At 44.2% G+C, this 11,220-nt stretch overlaps 1 pseudogene; it reads right to left on the reverse strand.

The window, feature by feature from the left end:
- Positions 6,180-6,676, reverse strand: LOC108633406 (annotated as a pseudogene).

Here is an 11,220-nt window from a genome sequence, read left to right on the forward strand (position 1 = left end):
AGGGAAAACATCACTCTTCTCTTAGTTACTGCACTGAGGCCAAGCTACAAATGCAAAGACAACGTTCCACCAAACCTTCTCCATACCAAGTGTCCCCATACCAAGCACAGAAGCCAAAGCTGAGTAGAGCCTGTGGTTGAATGAGTGCTAATGAGCATAATCCAGGGCCCCTTTCAATGTGTCCCTTTATAATACTATGCAGACATTTGAAGAGTAGTTAGAATGTCTTACGGAAATTTTACAAAAACCTTGTGATCACCTCTCTGAACCACCAATTTCCTCATTTATAAAATAAGAGACCAAACTGGACAAACTCAATGATGTTTCTGAGCCGTGAATAAGGTTTTCCTTTTGTTTCTGACAATAAAAGTAAGGTGGATTCTTATTGTAAAATAATTAAGGTGATAAAGAAAAATATAAAGAAAAAAGCAAAATTCATCCAAGATCCCATCATCTAGAAATAACCACTATTAACTTTCATATGCATACTCTTTGAGATATTTTTGCTAATAGTTTTTTCTCCGTTTTATAAATATGTGATTGTATACTGCATAATCTGTTAACCTTTCAAAATTACATATATTGCAGACATATGTCCAGGCAAGTGTAGCTCTCTCGATGTTTTGTTTTCAAAGACTGCATAGCTTTCTACCAAGCAAATCCATTTAGAGGCTTTCTATTTTCACTATCAAAAATAAGACAGCAATAAATATCATTTGACATGTATCTTTGTCCACTTGTCCACTTATATCTTTACGATTTATTTTTAGAAATGGGATTCCTAGACCAAATTTATGTGCATTTTTTTCTTTATTTTTAATTGAAGGATAATTACAATGTCATGTTGATTTCTTCCATACATCAACATGAATCAGCCATAGGTATATATATGTCCCCTCCCTCTTGAACCTCCCTCCCAACTCCCACCCCATCCCACCCCTCTAGGCTGTCACAGAGCCCCGGTCTGAGTCCCCTGAGACATACAGAGAATTTTCATTGGCTATCCATTTTACATATGTTAGGGTATATATTTCCACGCTACTGTCTCCATTAGCCCCACTGTCTCCTTCCTAGCAACCGCACTGTATCCACAAATCTGTTATCTATGTCTGCATCTCCATGATGCAAGATGGTACCCAGCCCTACAGCAAGGCTGCAGTACCCTCCCGCCCTGGGTACTGAGCCTGAGAGCGCCCATCTTCCTCGCATCACTCTAGGTCCTAACCATTCTTCTTTATCTTTGCCAGTCAAATAGTTGAAAAGTAGAAACCTTTGTTTTCGTAATAGACTTTTTATAACTTAAATGTCATTCATTGCTTAGCATGATGCCCAGCACATAACTGATATGCAATAGGTACTCATTCATTTCCATGGGCTCTCGGGTGAAATTAAGTTGTGTGTCCATTAAACGTCTCCATACCAACTCCAGGGTAACTTGATATGACTGAATGACTAATAAATGGACTCGGTAGAGTGTCAATGAGGTAGAGCTCTCCCCATCACTGGAAGTATTCAAGTATCCTATAGACTGGGGAGAATAATAAAGAATCTGTTAGGACTCCTGTATTAAGAGAAGCGCTTCCTGCATTCCTAGCTGCCAAAGGTATTTTTCATTACCTTAGACGCTGTCGCTATTTGATCAGTCAATTCAGCTCAACAATTAAGTAGGAAGAAAAAGACTCAAACTGATTGTTTTACCTTTTGTAAGAATTGATTGTTCAACTCGGACAAAAATGTTGATCCCATTTTGCATGTGGAGATAGTCAATTTAGAAGAATTGTTCTTGCTGGCCTAAGCCTGGGGAGACAAATTAAATCTGACACTGCAGCAGAGGCTGGCAAGTGGGAGAAGGTGAATAAATCACTAAATCCTTAGAGTTTTTCTCTCTAATTCCTCAGCGTTTTGCAATCTGGTGGCTGTGGTGGAATAGTGTTACTTATTGACAATTCAATAAGCATTAAACAAACATTTGCAACTGGTGGTAATTTGACGGGGCAAAATCACCAGGTGGTCTTCTGACCAGGGGACTTGTGGGAGTTACTGGATGATGGGGTGACTAAAAAAGTAGTCCTGAGAGCATGGTGTTCCAGAGTCTGGGATGGATATTCTTCCTGTTGGATCCTCAGCCTTAACTGGGAGGGGTAGAAGCCACAGGAACTAGACTTGTGACCTGCACTGCCCTAGTGGGAGATGTTTGCAAGAGGAAGCATTCACTGTAAATGCAGACCACTGTTCAGAACTGACAACTAGTGAAGGGCATAAGGACTGTTTCTATGGATGTTATATGTTTGGGGTAATCTCGAAGAAAATGCAAAGGATAATGCAAAAAGAAAACAAGGAAGTTCAAAATGTGTGGTTGGGGGAGTTAAAACTGGAATCAAGAGAAAGAGATTAAGAAAATGTGATATAGGAAAAGCCAAGGGAAAGAAATTCTTCATTCTCAGAGCTTTGCAGGTGATTTGAGAATGGCGCAGGAAAGGAGAAGCCCAAACTTCTGGAGAAAAAAAGTACAATGATGAGGAGTGTGATCAATCCTTAGTGAGTGTAAGGAAACTCCCTAAGAACTTCAGACAAGAGGGGCATGCCATGGAACTGGGACTCTTGGTTGAGGAGTGGAGGGAAGTCCTTCTAGAATAACTGTGACTGAATTTCTGGGATCAAGTATTTGGGATGTAACAGGAGGTCCTTGAGATTAATTAATCATAAACCACATCCATCTTTACAACTCAGTTCAGTAGCTCAGTCATGTCCAACTCTTTGCGACCCCATGAACTGCACCACGCCAGGCCTCCCTGTCCATCACCAACTCCCAGAGTCTGCCCAAACCCATGTCCATCGAGTCGGTGATGACATCCAACCATCTCATCCTCTGTCATCCCCTTCTTGTCCTGCCCTCAATTTTTCCCCGCATCAGGGTCTTTTCAAGTGAGTCAGCTCTCCGCATCAGGTGGTCAAAGAACTGGAGTTTCAGCTTCAACATCAGTCCCTCCAACGAACACCCAGGGCTGATCTCCCTTAGGATGGACTGGTTGGATCTCCTTGCAGTCCAAGGGACTCTCAAGAGTCTTCTCCAACACCACAGTTCAAAAGCATCAATTCTTCTGTGCTCAGCTTTCTTTATAGTCCAACTCTCACATCCATACATGACCACTGGAAAAACCATAGCCTTGACTAGATGCACCTTTGTTGGCAAAGTAATGTCTCTGCTTTTTAACGTGCTATCTAGGTTGGTCATAACTTTCCTTCCAAGGAGCAACCATCTTTTAATTTCATGGCTGCAATCACCATCTTAGGGGTACAAATAATGCCATTTGAAGTGATCAGAAATAAATTTTTAAGGATTATAAAATTTGAAGCAAGAAACTGAAGGATTTGGAAGCCCAGGTGATATTTTCATTGATCCTTCAGATCAATACCTGGGATTTAGGAAGAGAGACGGAAGTCAAGAACATGAGCAATGGACTCTGCAGGTGGTCCTGTGGGCAGGATCTAGACTGCTGGACCATGGTTTTAGATGGCAACATGATAGGATCCTGGCTGAGAATAGAATGCATTTCATGAGGACAGGAAAGAAAGAATTTGCCCGGAAGCTCACTGATCCAATCAAGAGTGTTTTAATAATTCAAGACTTGGAAAATGTTGATGATCTTTTTAGAGTAGACACAGAGATATACTGGTTGCTTCTAAGAAAGGCTGCTTGGCCCAGCTGCAAAGAGAGTGGTTAGAGACAGCCTTCTCTTGTTAACTCCTTCAGGTCAACTTCAGCTTTTGAGTCAAGGCCACATTCTTCTCAGGGTAGTCACAGCCAGTGACTAAAGAAAACTGTGGTCCAAGGGTTTAGCCATTTAAACCCAACGCAGGACTCCTTTAATGGGTAATTTTTGCTCCAGACATCTCTACTGGGCTGGCAGAAGGGAACACAGGTGGAACCAAGAGATCCACTTGGGTGCTTCTTGGGCCAAACTTGCTCAATTGCAATTATGAATGGAAAAGTGCAGCAAGTTTAGAGCTGTGTGATTAGCTGACATCTTTTAGTGGTTAATTCCTTCAAGGGTACTAGAGGTCACAGTCTTCTCAAGATGGCTCTAGCCAATAACCGAATAAGACTGTGATCTAAAGGCTCAGCCATTTCTGCCAATATAAGACTCCTCTAAAGACAATCGATCCAGGGCCTCCTTGTTGAAATGTGATGAACTTTGCCTGACTTGCATCACCATCTGAAGGCTCCCCTTGCTCCCATTTCCTTCTGTGGGTGTCACTCCCCAGTAAGACGTATGTTCTCCTAACTCCATCTTAGCATCTGCTTTCTGAAGGAGTCACCTGGCATACAGCTGAAGCCAAGAGAGGTACCTTAAACTTCATTATATTAGTCCTTCTACTTTGAAGTGTTTTTAGCCTTTTCACAATAAAATGTTTTCTTGAAAGGAAAGAGAACTGAAAGGGGGGTGGGGAAGAATGCCTTAAACATAAAGTATAGACGACAAATAAAATGTCCAGATAAATCCATAAAACTGATTGCTGCGAAAATCAGAAGATATTACATACAGCAAATATGTACGAATGAATAAAGTGTTTGGTGATTTTTTTTTTAACTAGAAAGCAACAGAGTGGGGGGCAGAAAAAAAATTGTTCTAATCTGAGAAGTCTTATGCCCATGAGCAGAGCATGAGTAACAAAATAAATTGGGGAGAATTTGAAAGAAATTCTTACAAGATAGGGCAATAAATATGAACTTGTTTCATTCACCAGGCTTGGGAAAGAAGAGATACAGAACTGAAATAGGCTGATGGAAGCATATGCTCTATTCAAGACAAATAGGCTGGTTACAGGAAGAGACTGACCAGACACTGTGCCAAGAAGACAGACATCTTTGCGGAAATTCATAGGCCTGTGGATGGATACGAGCTGAAGAGCCAAGAGATAAGGGGACAAGAACAGAAGTGATGTTGTTGTGGTACAGGTCACAGCTTATTAAATCTGGCCCATTATCAACATTGTTCAGGGGACTTTTTTTTTTTCAGGGTCTACAAATAATTTTATTGAACAAATAACACAACAGCCTTCCTAGATTAAGAAGTACCCTCTCCAAACCATTTCTCAGATGCTTAAAGCACAGAGTTTGCACAGTAAGGAATTAAAAAAAAAAATCATTTCTATGTAGAAATCAGACTCTACCCCAACAACATCATGGACTGGACTATTTAGAAGCTTTCACATTTTAAATATTCCTATTATGGTTGTTTTCTCCTTTCTGCCCCCATCCCAAGAGCTCCAGTACTCTTCTCTTGACTGATTCTGAAGGGATGGGTATACTTTAGGGAAAGGGGTGGTGGGTTCCTCAGAGCTACTGGCACCAGCCCTAGGATGCTATGCCTTACCTCAGGGTGGTGGATGTGTAAGGGCAAGGGGGATTAGATACAGTAGGTGGGATGGGGCACAGGCATCCGGAGCCCTTCCTGCTCCCCATCATATGTGCTCTCAACTTGGGGTGGAGGGGCAGCAACTAGTTGCAGTGGAGCAGGATCAGGCTAGCCGTGGGTAGGGGGAGAAACCTCCCACACCCCAGTCCCTACTCCTAATAACAGACAGCAAATCGTCCATCCTGGGAACAAATGGGCAGGTAGACAGGAAGAATCAGGCTTGTTCTGCCCCCAGCCTCTGTCCAACACAGGAGGAATCAAGGTAGCAAACAGCTGAAACGCTTCACTGAAAGGGCAAAGGAAGGGAGGGAAAGGACGTTCCCACTTTTGGAGAGCTCCGATTGCCCTGGGGCAGGAAAAAGGCAGACCTGGCTTGTAAAGTGCTTTAGCCTCTAGCAGGGCTGGGCCCTAGGCAAGCTTGGAAGAATGCAGGCCAGGGGCACAGAAAGCAGGCAGGTGCCCGGCCATGCTCCTTGTTAGGGAAGGTGGACTGGTAACTCTGCCATCAGGCCTTGCCAGCTACCAGCCATATCTAGTCCACCTACAAGCCAACCCCCAACCAGCCCCGTAGGACTGCCCGGCTCACAGCTGAAGGTTCCGGGCCAGCTGAGCTTATTCACGGCTGTGGCCCCAGCTTCGGTTCCTCAAAGGAGGCCACACCTTGAGCCTGGGGGTGTCTCGCGGCCGCAGGGGGTGTTTATGCCTGCCACCCCTGAGCGACTGAACTGAACTGAACTGAACTGAACCCCCGCCCCAGGCTCACCCCTCATAGAGGATCACAGGGAAATCCAGGTGGATCCAGCTTCACGGTGCCCTGAGGAATCAGGTTCTGATGCACCCGCCTCAGCTTGGCCGGTTCTTGGTGACGTCTGTCTCCTCAGAGACTTCGTGAGGCAGCTCTTCATCCTCGTCATCGAACATGGAGCCGCGGCGCGTGAATGCGAAGGTGGGGGCACCACTCGGCCTCGCTGTCGCACCAAAGCTTGCTCAGCGACCACCGCCTCTGGGCCGCCGCCCCCCGCCGCCGAGGTGAAGGCCGCAGGCCCCGAGCTTTGGAGCCGCCGGCGCCCACGTCAGGGCGGCCGGCGCGCGCGGGAACTTGGCTCTGACAGGGCCGTCGGCGCCGCCATGCCCTGACTGGACTTCGCCTCACAGATGCCGCCGCCGCCGCCGCCGCCGCCGCCGCCGTCCACAGGCTCCTTCAAGGGGGCTTTTAAAATGAAATTTCTTGTTACGATTTCTATTAAATCATACATTCTGGGACTGGATCCTAAAATTTGTATTTTTACCACTCTCTGAGCAGTTCTAAGGAACATTAGATTTGTCTGGTGGCTCAGATGGTAAAGAATTCACCTGGCATGCAGAAGACCTGGTTGGGAAGATCCCCTGGATGAGGGCATGGCAACCCACTCCAGTGTTCTTGCCTGGAGCATCCCATGGACAGAGGAGCCTGGGGGGCTACAGTCCAGGGGGTTGCAACGAGTCTGGTATGACTGAGTGACTAAGCATAGACCAGCACGTGTACAATACACAGACCGACTTCCCTGTGGCTTAGCGGGAAAGCATCGGCCAGCAATGCAGGAGATTCTGATTTGATCCCTGGGTCAGGAAGATCTTTTGAAGAAGGAAATGGCAACCCATTCCAGTATTGTCGCCTGGAGAATTCCATGGGCAGAGGAGTCTGGAGTGTTACAGTCCATGGAGTCGCAAGAGTTGGACATGATTTAGCCACTAAACCACCACCAATATATAGACTGGACCAATGGGCCAAATAAATAAAAGGTGTAATAGGTTTGCAGTACATTTTCTAAAAATTGACTACAAGCATGATTTGGTAATGATGGGGAATTTCAACTCTATAAACATCTGCTAAAAGCCTCATTTGGCCCAAAGCAGAGCAGCCTAAAACTTGCCTTGCCCAAGTTTCCAAAAAGATTAAGCACACAAATGGAAAAACTACTGCCCTAGATTTAATTCTGACCTACTAGGATAAAGTAATGTTTATCAAAGATGACGAAAAAGGAGTCCTAGGGCAAAGGTCACCGAGTTCACACACTGTGAGCCAACAGACATGGCGACAGTATGATTCCCAGATAAGATTCATAGGTAAAGGAAAGCAAAATCCCGAGGCATAAAGAATGAACGTCCACTGCACTCAAAATGTTTCAGAAATTTCTCAAATGGTGAAATCTCACGATGCAGATACAGGTAAGGTCAATGATAAAGAGAGGGAGAGAAAAAAAATCTAAAATGAATAATAAAAACCTGCACACAAAACCAGAAACAAATAGAGCTAATATCACTCCATTATAGTCCAGCTTTGGCTGTCTGTTGGGGGACTTAAAAAAAGAATCCAAATGCTTGTATCACTCTCTGAAGTTTTGATTCAATTTGTCTAGGGTAAGAAATCAGCATAACTTTTTAATCTCCCTGAGTAACCCCAATATTCACTTACAATTGCAATACAGTGCTCTGGAAGCTCTGATTTTAAAAGGACAGGATAGGAAGAAGGACACAAATTTAAGAGGCATGTAAGAAAGTGACAGAGACAGTATTTTAGCAAAATGACCTCAGGCTGACAAAAAGGCAACGGCAAAAACAAAATGCCTCTCAGCTCTATTTGGGACGAGTTGGGAGATCAGGGACAGGATAGGCATGCTGTTTGGGAAGAAGTCAAGAGATCTTAGAAGCCTGGAAATGAGTAAATAGCCTTCCAATTTTCTAAAATGGATAGAAAATGGATTCTGTAAACTACGGATGATTGAGCTTGATATGGATCTCAGACAAGATTCCAGAATGTAATACTAAAGCGATGTTATAATGGGCACCCAAATGACAAAGCAGTGATTATAGAACCCAGCATGGGTTCACAAGAACACACCCCGTTAGTCCGGCCCATTTCCATCCCTCAGTGGGAGGCTGGTAGATAAAGACAATGTTCACACATTCCCATTCAGGCATCTGGACACTAGCAAAACACTTGGTGATGTCTCTAATGATATACTTGTGCTTAACGTAGAGAAAAAATGGGTCTGGTGCTAGAACATGTGAGTGGGTTATTAACTGTTCAGAAATCATAACCAGTGAATACTCATTAATGGAGTTATGTCAAACCTAGTGAGGGCTTTCTAGTTTCCTGGTGTCTGTCAGAGAAATAGTTCACAGGCCCTGTATACGCTTGAATACTTCTGATGGGCTGGAATGATAAGCAAAATCTAAAAATAAGTAGATTTAATAAAGTTAATGGTCCAGGACCTGAGTGCTAAAATCTTACAGTACATGTAGAGGAGAAATTCGATATAAAGGCAGCTGACACTTTTAAAGAGCCTTGAGAGTGTTAGTCAACAATTGATCCAATACCAGTTGAAAGCAACGTGGCTGCAAACTATTGAAAGGGACCAACTCTGACTCTAATAAAAGTAAAGAATTGATAATGGAGGACAGTGTTTCCATCCTGTACTATGTGCTACTCAGAACATACCTGGAATTTTGCATTCATTTCTGGGTTCCACATTTTAAAAGTGAGGCATACAATCTGAAGTGCATTTCAGGGAGAACGGCCAGCAAGGTGAAGAAAACTAAAACCAAGCTATACATAGAACAAATGAGGGAATCATCTTGCTTATTAAGAGAAGATATAGAGGGATAAGATGCCTGTCTTCAAATAATTGAAAGATTGCCCTATGAAAAAGAAATTAAACTTACCTTTTGTGTTCCAAAGTGCTTAAACTAGAAGAGTACCTGGAAGCTTTGGGAAGGCAGAAAGACTTTCCATACGTAGAGCCAAACATCAGCAATAAGCTGTCTGAAAATAGAAACAGAATCCTAAGGAAACCGAGTTCTCCATCACTGGTTATATTAGGGCAGAAGCTAGGTGCTCACTACAAGGGATGCTGTACAGGAAAACCAGGTATCAGATAAAACTGGATGCCTCTGAAGGACATTTAGACCCTGATACGTCATGTCACTAAGAATACAGAATAGACTTGGACAGCACACTTCTGTCCCTTGGGGAAGATGGGAGGTGTCTCTGCCTACAGTGAGGGTAGGGGCAGAGTCTTACCATTTCCTTGGATGGGAAATTGGTCATCCAGTGATTGGCACTCCTCTCTACCCAACTATCTAAAATAGGGTAGTCCTTTGCCCACAGGTGATTTTGGAATAGGAGTTACCCTTTTCCAATTCCACCAGGTCCATATGGCCCCGACTAAATACATACTGAAAACCAATGGAGAACTATAACTATCGTTAAGAAATATTCAACCTGAGAAGTTATTATAAACCTGGAGAAATTTTTAAGGCATGCAGGCTTGAAAATAAATTGTAACTTGTGCATTATAATTATATTACTAATTATAGCTTCCATTTACATTGAAAGCAGAAAACCAGCAAATGGGAGTAACGATTATAGACGATAATGATGGTGATGATGGTGACATTCATTTGGTGTTTATTTTGTTCCTGGCACTGTTCTAAGGGCTTTACTTGTAACAATTTAACCCTCACAACACCCCTGTGGAGTAAGCACATTGCCCCCATTTTACAGAGCAGGAAACTGATGCAGAGAGTTGCTAAGCCACTTGCCCGTGGTCACATGGCTAATAAGTGGTAGATCTTGTACTCAGATTCAGGCAGTCTCTTGACCACTATGGCACATCGCCTCTCCCAACCTTCTGGGGGCACATTCTCAACCTCAAGAAGGGAATACCAGATTAGGCTCAGCCCTGAATATTCACTGGAAGGACTGATGCTGAAGCTAAAGTTTCAATACTTTGGCCACCTGATGCAAAGAACTGACTCACTGGAAAAGACCCTGATGCTGGGAAAGATTGAGGGCAGGAGGAGAAGGGGGCAACAGAGGATGAGATGGTTGGATGGCATCACTGACTCAATGAACATGAATTTGAACAAATTCTGTAAGATAGTGAAGGACAGGGAAGCCTGGACTGCTGCAGTCCGCGGGGTCAAAAAGAGTTGGACACGACTTAGTGACTGAATAACGACGTATTGATGGAGAAGTTGATCCTCAGGGGCAGGGTCTCTACGGGAAGGGTCTTGGTGTGGTCCAGGGAGGGCAGATCTCACATGCCTTTGCCCTTTTTCACAGTCTATATCTTCTCTTCTTTTATACCCCCAGCAAACCCTTCCAAAGGAGGAAAGAGACTGGTCAGACAAGAAGATACAGGAGTGAAGAGCAATGCATCAGATACCCCAATCTTCTGGCCTCTATCCCATCCCCCCAGACCCAAATCTTGTTCGATGACAAATCTCAGGGCTATGCTGAGACTTGACTCTCACTTGTCTTCCCAACTCTGTGTCTAGTGACATCACAGTGATACCTTGAAATCAGCCTCTGGGGGAATATTGACACCATGAAGTCAGCAGACGCTACAAACTAAGGCATGTGTGTGAGTGCATGTGTGTGTGTGTGCATGTGTGTGTGCATGTGTGTGTGTGCATGTGTGTGTGTGTGTGTGTGTGTGTGTGTGTGTGTGTGTGTAGAGCAGTTTACCAGCCCACCACTCCACACACTACTGGCTGTCTCCCCTAGAGACAGAATAACAAGCCTCGCATCCTCCCGCTCTCTCCAGTAACTGCGTCAGGATAACGCACAGCACACACTTGTCTTGCCTCGTCAGTCCCTCCAGAGCCTTTATCATCTGTCAAGCAGAACTTTCATTATGAACATTTTCACTCCAAAGAGGCACCGACCGCCAGAGTCAGCCTCTCACGACTTTCTCTAGTCATGTCCATATGCGCAGACCCGGAATTTCTTCACATCTGCCGGCTCCTTTCTCAA

Source organism: Capra hircus, chromosome 23 (assembly GCF_001704415.2).
Source record: "Capra hircus breed San Clemente chromosome 23, ASM170441v1, whole genome shotgun sequence".
Taxonomy (NCBI): Eukaryota; Metazoa; Chordata; class Mammalia; order Artiodactyla; family Bovidae; genus Capra; species Capra hircus.